This window comes from Protopterus annectens, chromosome 14.part0, assembly GCF_019279795.1.
Source record: "Protopterus annectens isolate FY-2018-M chromosome 14.part0, PAN1.0, whole genome shotgun sequence".
NCBI classification, from domain to species: Eukaryota; Metazoa; Chordata; order Ceratodontiformes; family Protopteridae; genus Protopterus; species Protopterus annectens.
In genome coordinates this window covers 752665859-752681485 of record NC_056748.1, presented here as the reverse complement: position 1 = coordinate 752681485, position 15627 = coordinate 752665859, and the positions used below count along the sequence as shown (strand labels likewise).

Below are 15627 nucleotides of genomic sequence, written 5' to 3'. Positions count from 1 at the left end.
GTTTGACATTACTGGGGTGGGAATCCCACAATTGTCAACCAGTGTTCACATTGGTATGTGCCAGACAGGGGTGCTGGTCAGTGGACCCTCTCCACTGCCCTGAATAAATCTGATGGCTACAAAAAGAATGGGGTGTCAAGTTATACTACTGGTAAACAACATGTAGAAATAAAAGTGTGCACAAATATGTTTCAATAACCAATTTTCCAAATGTCGCCTGGCCCCAAAGGTATAAAGGCAGCATGCACATTTGCCCTGTATATAGGTTTCCAAAATCCACACCCAGATTAGATCAACACACTGACCATTTACAGAGAGGAGTATGTAGCCTAGCACCCCCTGGCTGTTCCTTACCATGCTTGCTGTTAACTGCAGTGTCTTCAAATCCATGGTAACTGCCTTCCAAGCAAATGTTTTGCACACACACACACACACACACACACACACACACACACACACACACACACACACACGCACATGGACACTCTCAAACACACACACACACACACACACACACACACACACACACACACACATGCACGCACCTGTCCTAGGGAAGGCTGGTAGAATTCTATAGTTCTCCACAGCTTTAAAGCTGTCATCCTGGCAAGGTGGTGCTGCCACCATCCTAGATATGGCTAGTAACAAAACACCCCATTTACTGTACCACCCTTGATTTAGCCAGATGTAAGTTATAATAATATATCATCGGTAATATGTACAAGCTATCTGGCATTGGAGATAGATACCACAACTTACCAACTTACATATTAAATAATAGCATCTCCACAAATAATAAATAAATGAATAAATACCAGGGAGAAGATCTTCACAGCGAATATATAAAAAACTTTACTTAGACAAGAAATACAGTGCTAATACAGATTAAATTTCAAGAGGTTAAGACAATTCCTAAAGAATAAAAAGTATCTGTCAGCTTTACAGATATTTAAAGAACTCTGAGTAAACTAGATAAATAAATCTAGCTGACTTTAGCCTAAATAGTACTGAACCCTTACTATTCAAACTTCCTAAACTATACATGGTCGATTTCAAACACTAGTATTCATAGATGTTAGTGGCAAGATCTCCAAGCAAGACTGATTATTGCGTTTAGCTTTATATATATATATATATATATATATATATACAAACACACAGATATATTTTAATTTCTTTCCCCCTGAAAAAAAGGTGCAGTATTTTTTTTCACATTCAGACTGACATATGCAATCAAGCAGTTTTTTTTAGGAACCAGGGCTAATTATATCAGTACTTCTCCCACATACAGAAAACTATAGAAAAAAAAACAAGTATTCACATACCTCTGCTTTTAGCATAACTAACTGCTTGCACCTGGCCCCTTTCACAGTTCTGGGCTTAGAAACTTTGGCTTCTTGACACAGGAAAAGCAAGACTTTATATTTTATACTTCAAATACAAACTCAATTCATTTCCTCCTTTTATTCTCAGTTGTTTTACATTCACAGAGAAAAGGTTACAATGTCATCCACTGCAGAAATGTACATATTACAGATTAAACAGATCTTAAATATAGCTTCACAGACGTTAACAGTTAGAAATAGGAAACAGAAAATACATGACATTATAAATAAGTTTGTCTAACCTTGTACCATAGCTCCCCACCCCTACCCCCATATGAACCTCAATCAGGTCTTCTGTGGGCAACCTTTAAGAAACAGTGCTTGAGATGAGATTGAATCCTGTTGGTGCACTACTCCATCCCCTTTCTGGACAAACTATCTGCATTGCCATTAGCAGTGCCACTTCTTTTCTGGATAGTCATATCATAGAACTGCAAAGTTAAACTGCATCTAAGAAGCTTTCCGTTCTGTCTAGTTCCTCAATGGAGCCATGTCTAAGGGTTGTGGTCTACAACCACAGTGAACTGTCTGCCATTCAGATAGGGTCATAGCTTTTGCAGAGCTTAGACTAAGCCCAGGTAATGCTTCTGTATGACCGTATAAGATTCAGCCATGAGTTCAAATTTGAGACTGTAGAATAAAGTAGGGTGGTGTTTTTCCTCTGTCAAAATCTATCTATGTATGTCCCCCATACCATACCTGGAAATGTCTATCTGCACAATGAATTATTGACTATAATCAGGGTTGGCAAGTTCAGAGGATCCACTCAAAGCTTCCTTCAGTGTCTGTAATGCCTGATGACAGTGTAGTGTCCAGACAACCCTTTCTGTCACACATTCTGTGACCAGATAGGAGTTCTTTGTCATGCCTACTTGTCACTTGTTAGCCTTGGCAGTCTGTCTCCTGCCCTTTGCAGTCTGTCCAGTGCCTCCCTGACATGTTCATAAAGTCATAAAGTTATAGAATTGGCAAGGCAACTGGGCCATGTAGCCATTTATACTTTATCACTATATGCCATTAGACCTTACTGCCTTTTTCGAGGAACAATAGTAGAAGCATAATGGGATTATCTGTCTCTCCCCCATGATTTGTTTATTTTCTCAAGTGGGTTCAGATCTCTGTTTATAGAGTTCTCTGGACTGTTTCATTTATTTATTTATTTATTTATTTATTTATTTATTTATTTATTTTGGAGAAATAAGAGATATTGGACTACCAAATTTCTAATGGCCAGAAAGGCAAGGAGTGGATTGCCCCAAGGAGTCTTTAGGAAGCAGAATACAAGAACAAGATCTCCAGCCTCTCCATGTAGATCAGGTCCTTTAAGCATATGATATTTCTTATCAGGAACCTTTGTCTTTCCAACTGCTTACATCCCAAAAGGGTGATTGTATTTGATAATGGGCCTGATTGGTAGAGAATATAGAGGAGTAGAGATGCCCTTTGGATCTAGAGGAAATGTCCTTTGTAAACAGCTGTGCTGGACAGAAGGATTTCCTGACCACTGTTGCAACATGATGCTCAAAGGAGAGGGAATATCCATTTTCCAAGGTCTCTCATGATATATTTGTTTTGGAGTGGGGAATTTTCTATACCATAAGCTGGTTCAGTATCATAGAGAGGATTGGGGTAAGAGGGGCAACCATCCTGGGTGCAAAATATTAGAGGGTGGGATCAGCCATCTGTTCCAGATCTTTCTTTAGTTCATACTGGCCTTTAAAAGTTGGTATTGCATTTGCAGTCAAATCTGAGCACTGTGGTGTTGCATATGTGGTTTAAATTGTATCAACTGTTTGATACAGTTATAGCAATCAGTTTGTTACAATATAAAAGAAAAACATTTATTTGTTGCTTATTTTACTAAATTCTGAGCACTATAACACTTAGTGCAGGGTATAAACTCTAGCATGCTGTGCATGGTATACATTGTAGCAACTACTTGCAGCAAATGTACCATGCAGTTTACAACAGTTTAAAAGAAAAAAAAAAAAAGATGTATTTGTTTCTTTTATTTATTTATTTTTTTACTAAATCCAAAGGACTATAACACTCTGTGTGGGATATAAACTGTAATAACTGAATGCTACATTTGTAGTAATCACTTTGCTACAGTTTAAAAGAAAAAAAAAACAAAAAAAAACATTTTTTTCTTTCTTTTATTAAGTAAAACCTCAGCACTGTTGTACCCCATGCATGTTATAGACTGTAGCACTCTGTGCATAATCAGTTCAATTATATTCAATTCAACTTTACTTTCATATGTACTAGAGACAGTGTCACAAAGTACAATGCAACTTTTATTCTACAAACCCTTCAGCAACATATTAAAACAACAACAATTAACAAGAAGTAATCTAAGACAACAAAGAGCCAATAATATAAATACCAACTTGATCAGTAAATATATATAACTGTGCAAATGAGTGCATTTGTGCAACACAAGCTTGTTCCCTCCAAATGTGAACCAGCCTACAGTACTGGAGGGAGAGGTAGTATGTGAGTTTTATTTAGCAGTCTAATAGCTTGAGATATAAAACTGTCTTTCAGCCTAGTTTTTTTGGCCACCATGCTTTCATGATGTTTCCCTGATGGGAGCAGCATAAACAGTTTGTATTGTGGGTGGGTGGTTAGTGTCCATGATAATGTTTTGGGCCCTTCTAAAAACTCTTTACATGTAGATGTCCTCCAGTGCAGGGAGTGTTACTCCAATGATGTTTTGCTCATTTTTTATTACTTGCTGCAGAGCCTTACAATCCCGTATTGTACGATTCCTGAACCATACTATAATAGAGTTGGAGAGAATGTTCTCAATTGTACATCTGTAGAAGTCACTGAGGACAGTATTGGACATGCCAAACTTCCTCAGTCTTATCAGAAAATACAGTCACTGCTGGCTTTTCCCTACCAGGTCTGTGATGTTACGAGTCCAGGTAAGGTCCTCAGAGATGTTAATACCAAGGAATTTGAATGTAGCCACTCTTTCTACCTTAGACTTACCAATATATAATGATAAGTGTAGCCCTCTATTCCTCTGTGTATCAATGATCATCTATTTCATTTTTCTGGTATTAAAAGAGAGATTACTGTTCCAACACCACTACACAAGGTTCTCCACTTCCCACCTATATGCTGATTCATCACCCACAAAAATCAGACCAATGATTGTTGTATCATCTGCAAATTTGACAATACTGGTGTCATGTTGAGAAGCAACACAATTGTAAGTGAAGACAGTGTACAGTATTGGACTCAGCACCCAGCCTTGTGGAGTTCCTGTATTTATTATTTATTATTATCATTTTAGAGATGTTATTCCCCAGCCTGACTGTCTGTGGTTTGCCTGTTAAAAAGTTAAAAAACAGAAAGTTTATAACAGTTTAAAAGAACTTTTCTTAAATAAAATCTGATGAAGGAGGTTCAAGGCAAGAAGCAGAAATGGGACCAGACTGGCTCCTGCATTTCAGGATCCCCAGGCATCTAAATGTGGACTTACAATTTTTAGCATTTAGTTGTAGCTCATTTTCAGAGCACCATTTATTAAAATGTGTAAGTTCACTTTGTAGCTTCTGCATATCAGAAAGGAATTTCAGTAGAACACACAGTTTACAATCACCAGCAAACTTGGCTTTGTCCCTTTTTTGGTTTGGAGATTAGTGAACTATATGCTGAACAGTAGAGGTTGTACCATGAAAGCCTGTGTTACCCTATTAGTTACCTTCATGTTCTCTGAGGATGTGCCTGCCACCCTCATAATGTGGGGTCTGTGTCTCAGCCAGTTAGCTATCCATCCATCTACATAGTGGTCAATTTGTAGTGCATTTAACTGATATTGATAATGTTGCCATGTGGTATGCTATTGATTGCCTTGGTGAAGTCAAGGTATGCTGTATGGACAGCTTGACCACTGTCCACGAAATATGTTACCCTCTCAAAAAATTCACTAGATTCATTAGATAGGATCTAGTCTTAACAAAGTGAAACTGCTGGGGGACAGGTCTTTTAAGATTTTTTATATCATAGTTTTTCAGATCTGTTATGACCTGTTTCATGGCCTTACAGATGAGGCTCATTAGGCTGATGTTTCTGTAATTCATGGAGTCCATGGCGGGGCCATCCTTGAGAAGTGGCATCAATATTGCTGTGTGATAAACCTCTGTGACAAAGCTGGTGGAGATGTTTGTGTTGAATCATTGTAGAATCACATTCACCAGCAGTTATTTAGTGCTGTTCAGCAGGAATGTATGTTTTAGGTACCATAAATGATGTTTTTTTTTTTTTTTTGCGTACTTTTAACACATATTCTTATGTGATGACAGAGTATGGGTCTAGTCTACATTTCTCTAAGGTGAAATTTGCACTCAATCTGATTGCTAAAATATTTGAAATTTCCATTGGATTGTAGGTAGTGCCATAATGAATAAGTTCAGAGTAATGTTGGATATTATTTCATAACTTCCTGACTTAAGTAATGAAGTATTTGTAACTATTTTTAGATTCTAATGCCAGTCTAAGTTCAGTCCTGATGGTATTCGTCAGTTTCTCAGATAATCATTTGATATTGACTTTGATCTGTGTGTCTTTACTTTTGCTGTATAGTCTAATGAACTTTCTTCTTTTATTGTATTCCTTATTTATGTATGTGGACCACCAGGCCGGTTTGCTCTTACTCTTCCCATTTTGTTTAGTTTTGGTATGGACTGGCAAGTTTATACCATTTTCTAGCTGAGCATGCAATTAACTTGCATAATAACTACTAGCCATTCAACATTTGGGGAGGTTTAGTTATACTTTAACTTCTAGACCATCATAAAATTCTAGGAATATTGTGCATTGAAGTCTTTGAATACTATGGAATTTGCATTTGTTGGTTTAGGGATTTTGAAAGAGATGATTAGATTTGACTGGGGAAGGGTATACCAGTGGTATAGTGCATAAAGATGTTATATTTTCAAGGACAAGGTCAAAAATATTGTGTTCTCTAGTGGGCTATTTAACTATTTGATCCAGTGAATTCTTATTAATGAAACTGGGAAACTTTTAGGCATAGTCTACATTTGAGATATAGATCTCACAATGTATCTAAAATCACCCAGGATGATGGAGTTTTTATGTATTTGAAGTTCACCTAATGTAAACATAGTATTTTGGGGTCATCAAGGGGGAGCTATAACATGTTATGATACAGTAGCTGGTTTTATGTAGAGTTTTATTTAAAATTAATTGAATCTCAAAAAGTTGTTTTCATGGGTCTCTAGAAATCTGTTTCTAATGTAGTTTGGTCTTTAACAGGTATGAGTATTCCACACAGTTTCCATTGGGTCTAAAGGTGTGGTAGGTGCAAAACCCTCAAGGTGATGCCTTCTACACTTTTAAAGCAGGTTACAGTAGTAATATACACAAGAATGTATAGCAAATGCAGGAGGGCTTCAAGGTCAAGTTATTTGCTATATAAACTCCTAATGCTGGGCAATGCTGCATTGATATTGTCCAGTTATTTATTTGTTTTATTTTGTTTTTCAGGTTGGAAGATCCATTAGGTGGTCTCTGCCTAAAAAGGCACTATGGGAGCAGCAAAGACTTTAGCTAGTATGCAAAAGCTCTGGAATGAGAGGTGAAAGCTATCCTTGGCAAAGCAAGAAGGACTGTGCAGCAGTCCATGCCATGTTGCTACATAATGGATCCCCCTCAAATGATACCATTTATTCAACCAGTTATTAAAGTCAATCATCTTTTCCATATACATCTGCATCATTCTTGGTGAAGATAGGATTCTGCTCAAAACCAGAGTCAGAGTCTTTCTTGCATTTGTGACCTGCATTGAGAGCTTAGAAATGTCTCTTTATATAACCCTTATGTTTCTGAGCACCAGGTCATTTACACCCGCGTAGACTACCACTGTGTAGCAGTGGTACTTATTCATCTTGAGGGTCCTTAAGATGTTGATATCTTGGTACATTAAAGACAAGCCATTGTTACTCTATCTTTGTTTGGTCTTGTGAGAGTAGAGTCTGTGTGTCACACTGTGGAGTCACCAATACCTTTTTATGAGTAGAGAACTTATGCATACTTGGTTTGGGGCAGGTGTTTTCTTGGTGAGTCTCACTTTTGGATGTGTGGCAGTATATGTTGTGCTTTTATTTTCTGCTGAGACCTAGTCTTGTTAGGCCTTGAGAGTTTATACAATGTCTTTATTACAGTGCCATCGTAAGATGATTTTCCATGTATTTGTGTGGAGGGTCATGGTCCTGATAGACTGTTTTTTGTTTTGTTTTTTTTTTGTGACAGTGATGCCTCCATCTTAGTTAGATATATGTACCTCTCAAAAAATTTGTGATGGGACAAGTAGTTAATTGTCCATGAAAATCAGGCAGTTGTTACACTGCTGAGCATACCATGTGCTATGAGTTGCAACTAAGTGAAGACAAGCTGGCTAACCTTTCATTTAGTCAGAGAGTATTGAAGATTAGGGATCTAAGACGTATTTCTATGGTATTTGTTTTTTTTAATGTCCTTTTTTTTTGCTTTTTTTTATTTTAAATGCTTCTTTTCTTTGATAAATTCTTATGAGCACAGAATATTTTTTGTTAGTGGGTACCAAAAGAGCTTGTAATAATTAATTATTGGAGGTGATCTGCTAAGGTAGAAACAGCTTACATTAACTTTACTTTGCCCTAAATAAAGAGGTAAATGCCCAGATAGTACAGCCTGGTAATGGGAATGGCTCTGACTTGCTTGCTAGGTATACATCTTCAATCATGTGCAGGTTTGAGTGTTGTGCGAAATGCAGCTCAGTGCAATAAAGGTCAGCTATGAATTTAAACAAACTAATGTAAAAACAGTGTTTACTTCTAGCAGGTTATCCTCTCCTATAGGGTATAAATAGTAAAAAACAGAGGGAAAATAGCAGATTTACCATAGGGAAACAACAGTTTGCTAAAACTTTGCTGTAACAGTAATTTAGTTAAAAATATCAGAAATGGAGGGAAATGGCAGATTTAGCATAAGGGAACCAACACATTTCAAAGGTAATAAGTAATAGGCTCTCTGCCCATATGGGCCATTTTAAGCATAGCCAATTTCCCATTTTTTGCTCAAATTAACCTATCCCATTTGGTTAGAGATTGGTCTTACCCATTCCCCTGGTTGATCATTTTATTATTCCCTAATGAGAATAACTGGGATCATACCATAGACAATTTGAGGGGTCCATACATGGGATAAAGCATTTAGGGGCTGCATCAGTCCATTAGTAGTAGAGTGGGCAGTCTTGTGGTAATTTTTCCCCTCCATAGATTCAAGTTGTGCTTGAACAAGGTCAGGGGTGAACTTTGTTTAATGTGGATGAGGAGCCTGTTTCAGAGCAGCACCATCTGCTGTGAAATATTCCTGTCCCTCCAAATCATAACTAATTAAACAATAATTAATGAATTCACCCAAGTGACTGTACAAACATAAAACTTGAATTTCTAACAAGAAAAACAAAATACTATGAGCAGAGTGTATTTAAATATGATTGAAACAGCAGAAATGAAGAGGGGACAATAACTGCAGAAAAAAATAAAATACTTTTCAATTTTAGCTGTAAAATTAAGTCAAAATGCCCCTCTTAGCTTTTCCAGCACAAGCGCACTGATATCAGGCCTCATGTAGCAAAGACACAAAACAAGCCTCAATCAGTGCACTATAGCTGAGCTAGGAATTAAAATAAAAAAACATAAAAGCATCATTTGGCTCTCACTAGTAATGCTAGATTTCTAGAAACAGCAACAGCTTATCCTGTCCCACAGAATAATCACCACCATCATTCAGACTGCCAAGACATTTTCTTAAACTCTGCTGTAACAGTATTTGCAAAAACTTTGTTGTAAAAGTAACTAAGTTATAAATACTAAAAGTGAATGGAAAACAGCATTCTGCACACAGAGTGATACTAATAGCAATGTTATCCAGATAAGCAAGGGTAAAATCTGTCACTCCTGCTGGGATGCTATCTACCAGCCTCTGGAAGGTTGCTGGAAAAGTCTTCATTTCAAGGGATATTTTTTGTAAAATTATGTATTCCAAATGGGGTCATAAATGCTGACCTCTTCCTGGGTGCAGGCATCAAGAATACCTGCCATTAACCCTTGGTCAGGTCAATAGAAGTGAGATACTTAGCACCCCCTATCAGCCCTCAGGTGTCATCACTCTTGAGCTTGGGGTAAGGATCTAACTCTGTGTGTCTCTTCAGTTTTCTGTACTCCATAAAGAACCTGGTGCTGCGTTTTCTCTTTTGTACTAGGAACACTGGTGAGACCCAGGGACTGTTGGATTCCTGGATTATCCTGGTTCCTGCTTGTCCTACAATTTTCCCTTCTCTTTGGATTTGTCTAAGTTCTCAGGCACCTTCTCAAGGAACTTGTTTGATAAGCAGTTGGAGTCATTTGTCAAAACTGTGCTCCACCAGGTGGGAACACCCTGGCTTAGTAGCAAACATATCCCACAATTCATGTAATACTGCTCATTTCCTAAACCTGGATAGATGATAGCTGCTGGAAGAAGGCTGCTTCATCTACTGAAGTGTTAGACTGGGTCTCATCAAGTACTTCTACCACCAGTTCCTCCTGTAACATGTCCTTTCTGTCATGAGACCCTCCTGTGGATGGTAGGGTGTAGTCTTTTAATGCTTTACCCAAAAAGACTTCAAAAACAGTTCAATATGTCTGAAGTGAAGTTAGCGCTTCTGTCTGTCAGTATTTCTACAGGAAATCCTACACTTCTGAAAATATCTACTAAAGAGTTTACCACCTTCTTTGCTTCAATGGAAGACAGAGCAACCACGTCTAGGTATCAAGTGACATAATCCACCACTACAGAGATATAGTTCCTACCTGTGGAGCTTGGGGGTACTAAGAAATCACACAAAATCTGTAGGTACCCTCTGAAATGGTTCCTTGATCACAGTCAAAGGCATCAAAGCAGCACTGACTTTGTTTTCAGCCCTGCTGACCTTTTGGCACTACTCAGAGGACCTGCAGTAACCTGTTACATCCTTTGCAGTTCCTGGCTCAAACAAATTCTGAGTAAGCTATCTTTTAGTGCATTTTATGCCCATATGGCCTGCAAAAGAAATATAGTGGTCTATGGCCAGAAGTGCCCGTTGGTAGACCATTGATACTACCAACTGTTGTATTAGTTCCCCTCTAACACTCCATCAGGGCCCATTCCCTGTACAACAATGCTTTGTTCCAGTGTATGCACATCCCCTGCCTTTGAGTACCAGGGGCCTTCTTGGCCACCTCCCTCAAGTCTTTTAAAATAGGGTCTGAGTGCTGAGCTGGTCTATTTTGCTTCTTGTTCACCCTTCACAGTTCCTATTCTAAAGGAAGTCTGATATCTTCTGGCAGTGTTGCCATAACTGCAGGCTAAATATTGTCACCTTCCCCTCCCCATGAAGTAACCTCTTCTAAGATAAGCCTACTACCATTGCGGATGACATTTCAATTCACTACTACTGACCTACTCCCCCCTCTGAAATAGTCACATTACTAGATGAAGATGTGGGCCCTTGCTGGGTCTCCCCTACTGCTTCCTCCACACGTTTGCTTCCAAGATTCTGCATTGTCAAAGTTATTCCCTATTAGGACGTCAACACAGAGATCCTCAAATGCACCCACCTGCTTACTCCATTTTTTCCTTTTCAGGCCAGAAGGACTCTGACCAAAGGTCCTGAAAAAGTGTGCTTCCCATGGCCATAATGGGAGTGAACTGCCTAGGCAAGTATTGCTCATTTTGACCACTGCAGTCTTAACCATGGTTATGTCTGAGCCTTTGTTCCTCTTAGCAATGGCCTCTTTCCCTTTTACCAGTATAAAATACAGATGCCACAGCTTGCCAAACTACAATGCTACATAACAGTTTCTCCTTCAATAGTAAATAATGCCTAAATAAATAAATATCAGCCACAAAATATTCAAAGTCAATAAATAAAAATGTACTTAGACAAGACAAGACAGTGCTAATACAGATTAAATATTCACAGGACAAGGCAGTATACAAATAGTATAAAAATAACAAGTCACTTTCACAAAGTATTTAAAGAATAACAAATCTTACTCTAGCTTAAACAGTGCAGAAGCCTTATTGTTCTAAGTTTCAAAAACATACAAGACAAAATTAAAACAGTAACTTACATAGATGTTGGCAGCAAGATCTCCAAACAAGAGACACCTGCTCAGAGGTTCTTAGTGTCTTTTAATTGCATTTTTATGATCCCTGATTTCCTGATATAGGAAAAGCATAAAGATGCAACATACATATCATCCACTCCATCCTTTACAAGCCTAATGCCTGCCCCTCCTTCTACACCCCCTCCAGATCACTCAGACACTCTGACCAACATCTGCTAGACATACACGTACCAAATAGAAATATAGGCAAACTTCTCTATAACCACAATGTGCCTTAAGCTTGAAACAAACTTCCTTACTCCATTAGAAACACCTCAAATACTTCTCTGTTCAAAAAGCAACTTAAACTGTTCCTCTTAAGCTCCAGGATCTGTCCATGCCAGGAGCCCACCTAACCAATTTCCATCCTTTTCAACTTCACCTCATTGTTTTCATCTCATCTGTCTACCTCTGCTATCAACATCACAACCCATCTTTCTCTTTTTCTTACTCCCTTCATATAGTTGCCTTCTCTACTCAGGTTATCTCACTTTTCAGTATCCACTGCAGATACTTCTTCCAAAACAGTGTAATTGGTGTAGGTTTGCATCTAAATTCTTTGCACTGTATCATATTTTTTAATATCACCACTGAGATATGAATGCTGTTGTCATAATCAATCTTGTCTCTTTCAACTGTTAAAATTGAGATATTTATGCTGCTATCATAATCAGTTTTGTCACTAACTTTCAACTGTTAAAATTGTTCCTCATGTAAATATTCATCGTTGTACTATTGCACACTAATTACTTTGTATACAGTCTCTGTTACTGTGAATTTTGTGTAAATACATTGGAGCTTTTCTCCTCGGGTCTCCTCTGAAAATGGGCTTCTAGCTCAGTTGGACTAACCCAGTTAACAAATGTCAAATAAAAATAAATAAATAAAACATTTCAAATATAAATTATGCTCATGTCCCATCATTTTTTTCTCCATTGTTTTATATCCACAGAGAAAAGTTCAGTGTCAACTGTTCTATGCCATAAAAACACACGTCGCAGAATAAACTGAGCTTAAATGTAGCTTTAAATATGTTAACACTCTAAAATAAGAAAAAAATGCATTACACTTCTACATCAGTTTTTCTATTTAATAATAATAAGAAGAATATTAATAATACTAATACTACTAATAATAAAAAGGCTAGATTATGTAGAGTCATTGCAGTACAGTCATAGGTAGATATTCCAGGGTGGCTCTTTGTCATGATTGCTATTCTGCCTTGCCATTAATCCATTAAGCTGTTTACTTAACAGCTTAGGCCATGACTACAATTTGGCTTTTAGAAAACAACAAAGTCTAATGATTTTTCATCTTCTCTTTAAAACTGTATAGCTCATCAGATGAGGAACTGAAAGCACAGCTGCAGGTTGTCAAAACTTTTTCAGATGATATTGGAATGTCATTTGGTCTTGATAAATGTACAAAAGCAACCTTTAAAAAAGGAAAACTGCAGCACCAGGAAAACATCAGTTTGGGACAAGAATGTGATATAAAAGAACTTGAGCAAGGGGGAGTGGATGAATATGTAGGGAATGATGAAGGATAAGCAATAAAACATGAACAAATGTGAACAAAACAAAGTAAGAGTACTTTACAATATTTAAATTAATCCTGAAAACAGCATTGATATCTAGGAACAATATCCAAGCTATAAATCAATTTGCTCTTCCTGTCCTAACTTTTTGGAGTGTTTGACTGGCCCCAAAAAGTTCTGGATAGACTGGATATTAAAACAAGAAGGATGCTTCATGCTTACCAAATGATTTATAAAAATCAGTGCATACCAAGATTATATATTCCCCGTTCCGAAGGAGGGATGAGCCTCCTTGAAATTGATTACATGTATAGATCTGCAATTATGGGACTCCACATATTTACTGACCTCACAAGATCCAAATGTAGTGAAAGTTTTGAAACATGAGGAGAATAAATCTAAGATGATGTCTCTGCTTAATTTAGCAGAAGCATATCGACGTCAAGCAGGAATGGAAATCAAACCAAAAGTGGATAAAAACCTGGCAGCAACTGAATTTGCCAAAAAACAAAAGAAAGAATATAAGGTGAAGGACCAGATGAGAAGACAAGAAATGTGTAAAAAACAAATATAGTTGCAAGTATAGAAAACTTCTGGAAGAGCCTGATGTTGATCAAGAATGAACACAGGAATGGTTAAGGAGAGGTGAATTCAAACCAAGAAATGAAATGTTTATATTGGCAGCCCAAGATAGTGGGCTACATACAAGCTGGTTTACAAAGTCCATTGCACATGTGGGAGAAACAGACATATGTAGGTTTTGTAAAACCAAATTGGAAACAGTCACACACTTTGTTACTGGTTGTGACACACTAATGGCAGAGGGACTGTATACTGAAAGGCATAATAATGTGGCTAGACTGTTACACTGGAGATTGTGCAAACATTATGGTATCGAAGTGGCTGAAAAACACTGGAAACATGAGCCACAAAGAATCATAGAAAATGGGATCATCCATTACCAACAGTCCAAAAGGTAGATGCTAGAAAACTGGATATAGTGGTCCAAGGAAAGAAGACAAAAGTAGCAGTAGCATTGATCATTGAAATCGCCACACCTAGTGACTACAGTGTCTTGCATACAGAGAGACACAAAGTCATAAAATACCTTGATATGCAGGTAGAAATGAGAGCCATGTAGAAGAAAGATACCCAGACAGTTCCAGTAGTAGTAGGAGCAACTGGTCTTATAACAAGAATTTACAATCGTATTTAGATATGTTACCAATCCATGTAACACTGTACGAATTGCAGAAGGAGTCATTGCTGGGCACATTGCGGGTGCTGCGAAGAGTACTTTTGGCTGACATCAATGAGTGAAACAATACTAATTTCATGAACTTTAATTGTACTTTGACTTAGGAATGGGGTCCATTCCCATCATGGTATTAGAAACCCAAAAGACTTGGAGAAATTAAAAACAGTAGAAAAGATTCAGGAATTGGAAAAACAATTAGTCAGAGTACATGCAACTGAAAAAAAACTGTTAAAGACAGTAACGTAAAAAGTAAAAGCACACATCAGCAAATTATATTTTTTACAAAAAGAATCAAACTTGTATGAAACCCAAAATAATAAATTATGCTAGAATCACTGTTATGGAGCTATGCCAATGTTTACTGTATGCACAATGTGTACACTTGGTGGATTGAGGTTATGGTGACATCTGGGATTAAAAGACTCCGTCTGGAACTCACAGAGAAGTGCAGCATTAATATTTGGGATGTTTTTTTATGACCAAATAGCATCTCATGACCAATAGCATTTTATTACCAAAATGTCTAGTCTAGTATGTTACACATGACAAATGTAGTAAGGGCTAAGAATTTCTTTAGGAAAAGTATTTTTAAGCTTGACTAAGATAGCAGAAACCTAGTCTGTTTTTCAGAGTTAGTCATATAATTGCTTTTAGAGTGGCAAACTGATGCATAAGGAAAGGTAGATTTGACAAAAATATAACGATTTTATGGTAAGATACCTAGGGTATGCAGAATACAGAATGCATGATTTGGAAAGTTAGTAAGTACTGATTCACCAAAGATTAGCTTAGGAAGAAAGACTGATGAAGCTAGAGAAAGACTATTTTTGTATAGTAGGTTTAAGCTTAAGGTAAAGTTTTTAAAGACATATTTGTGATGTTTGAGATAATCTGGAAGTGTTTTTGTAGTTTTGTCCTTGTTCAAGTGCATTTGGCAAATTTTTAATGAGTCAATAATTTCAAGTGGTATGTCTTCCAAAATGTTTGAAGACTTACTATGCATGAAATAAGATTGTATTTAATAGGGAAGGATAACACAGATTTGTTTTTTATCTGCATTATGTAATCAGTTTAAGGAACATACCCAGAACATGAGAGAAGTAAATGCTTTTTGTAATACCTGTTGAGCTGGTTAATGGTGATGTGATGAAACTATGGTGGCATCACCTGCCTACTGATGTACAGCAATGACCAGCATGATAAAACTCAGAAATATCAATTGCCTTGTGGTACACTTTG

At 37.3% G+C, this 15627-nt stretch overlaps 1 protein-coding gene across 1 annotated transcript in view; it reads left to right on the top strand.

Annotated features, from left to right (window-relative positions):
- The window catches only part of PDZD7 (PDZ domain containing 7), an 809774-nt gene that overhangs the window by 428517 nt on the left and 365630 nt on the right, over nucleotides 1-15627 (top strand). The gene's annotated exons all lie outside the window — the stretch shown is intronic.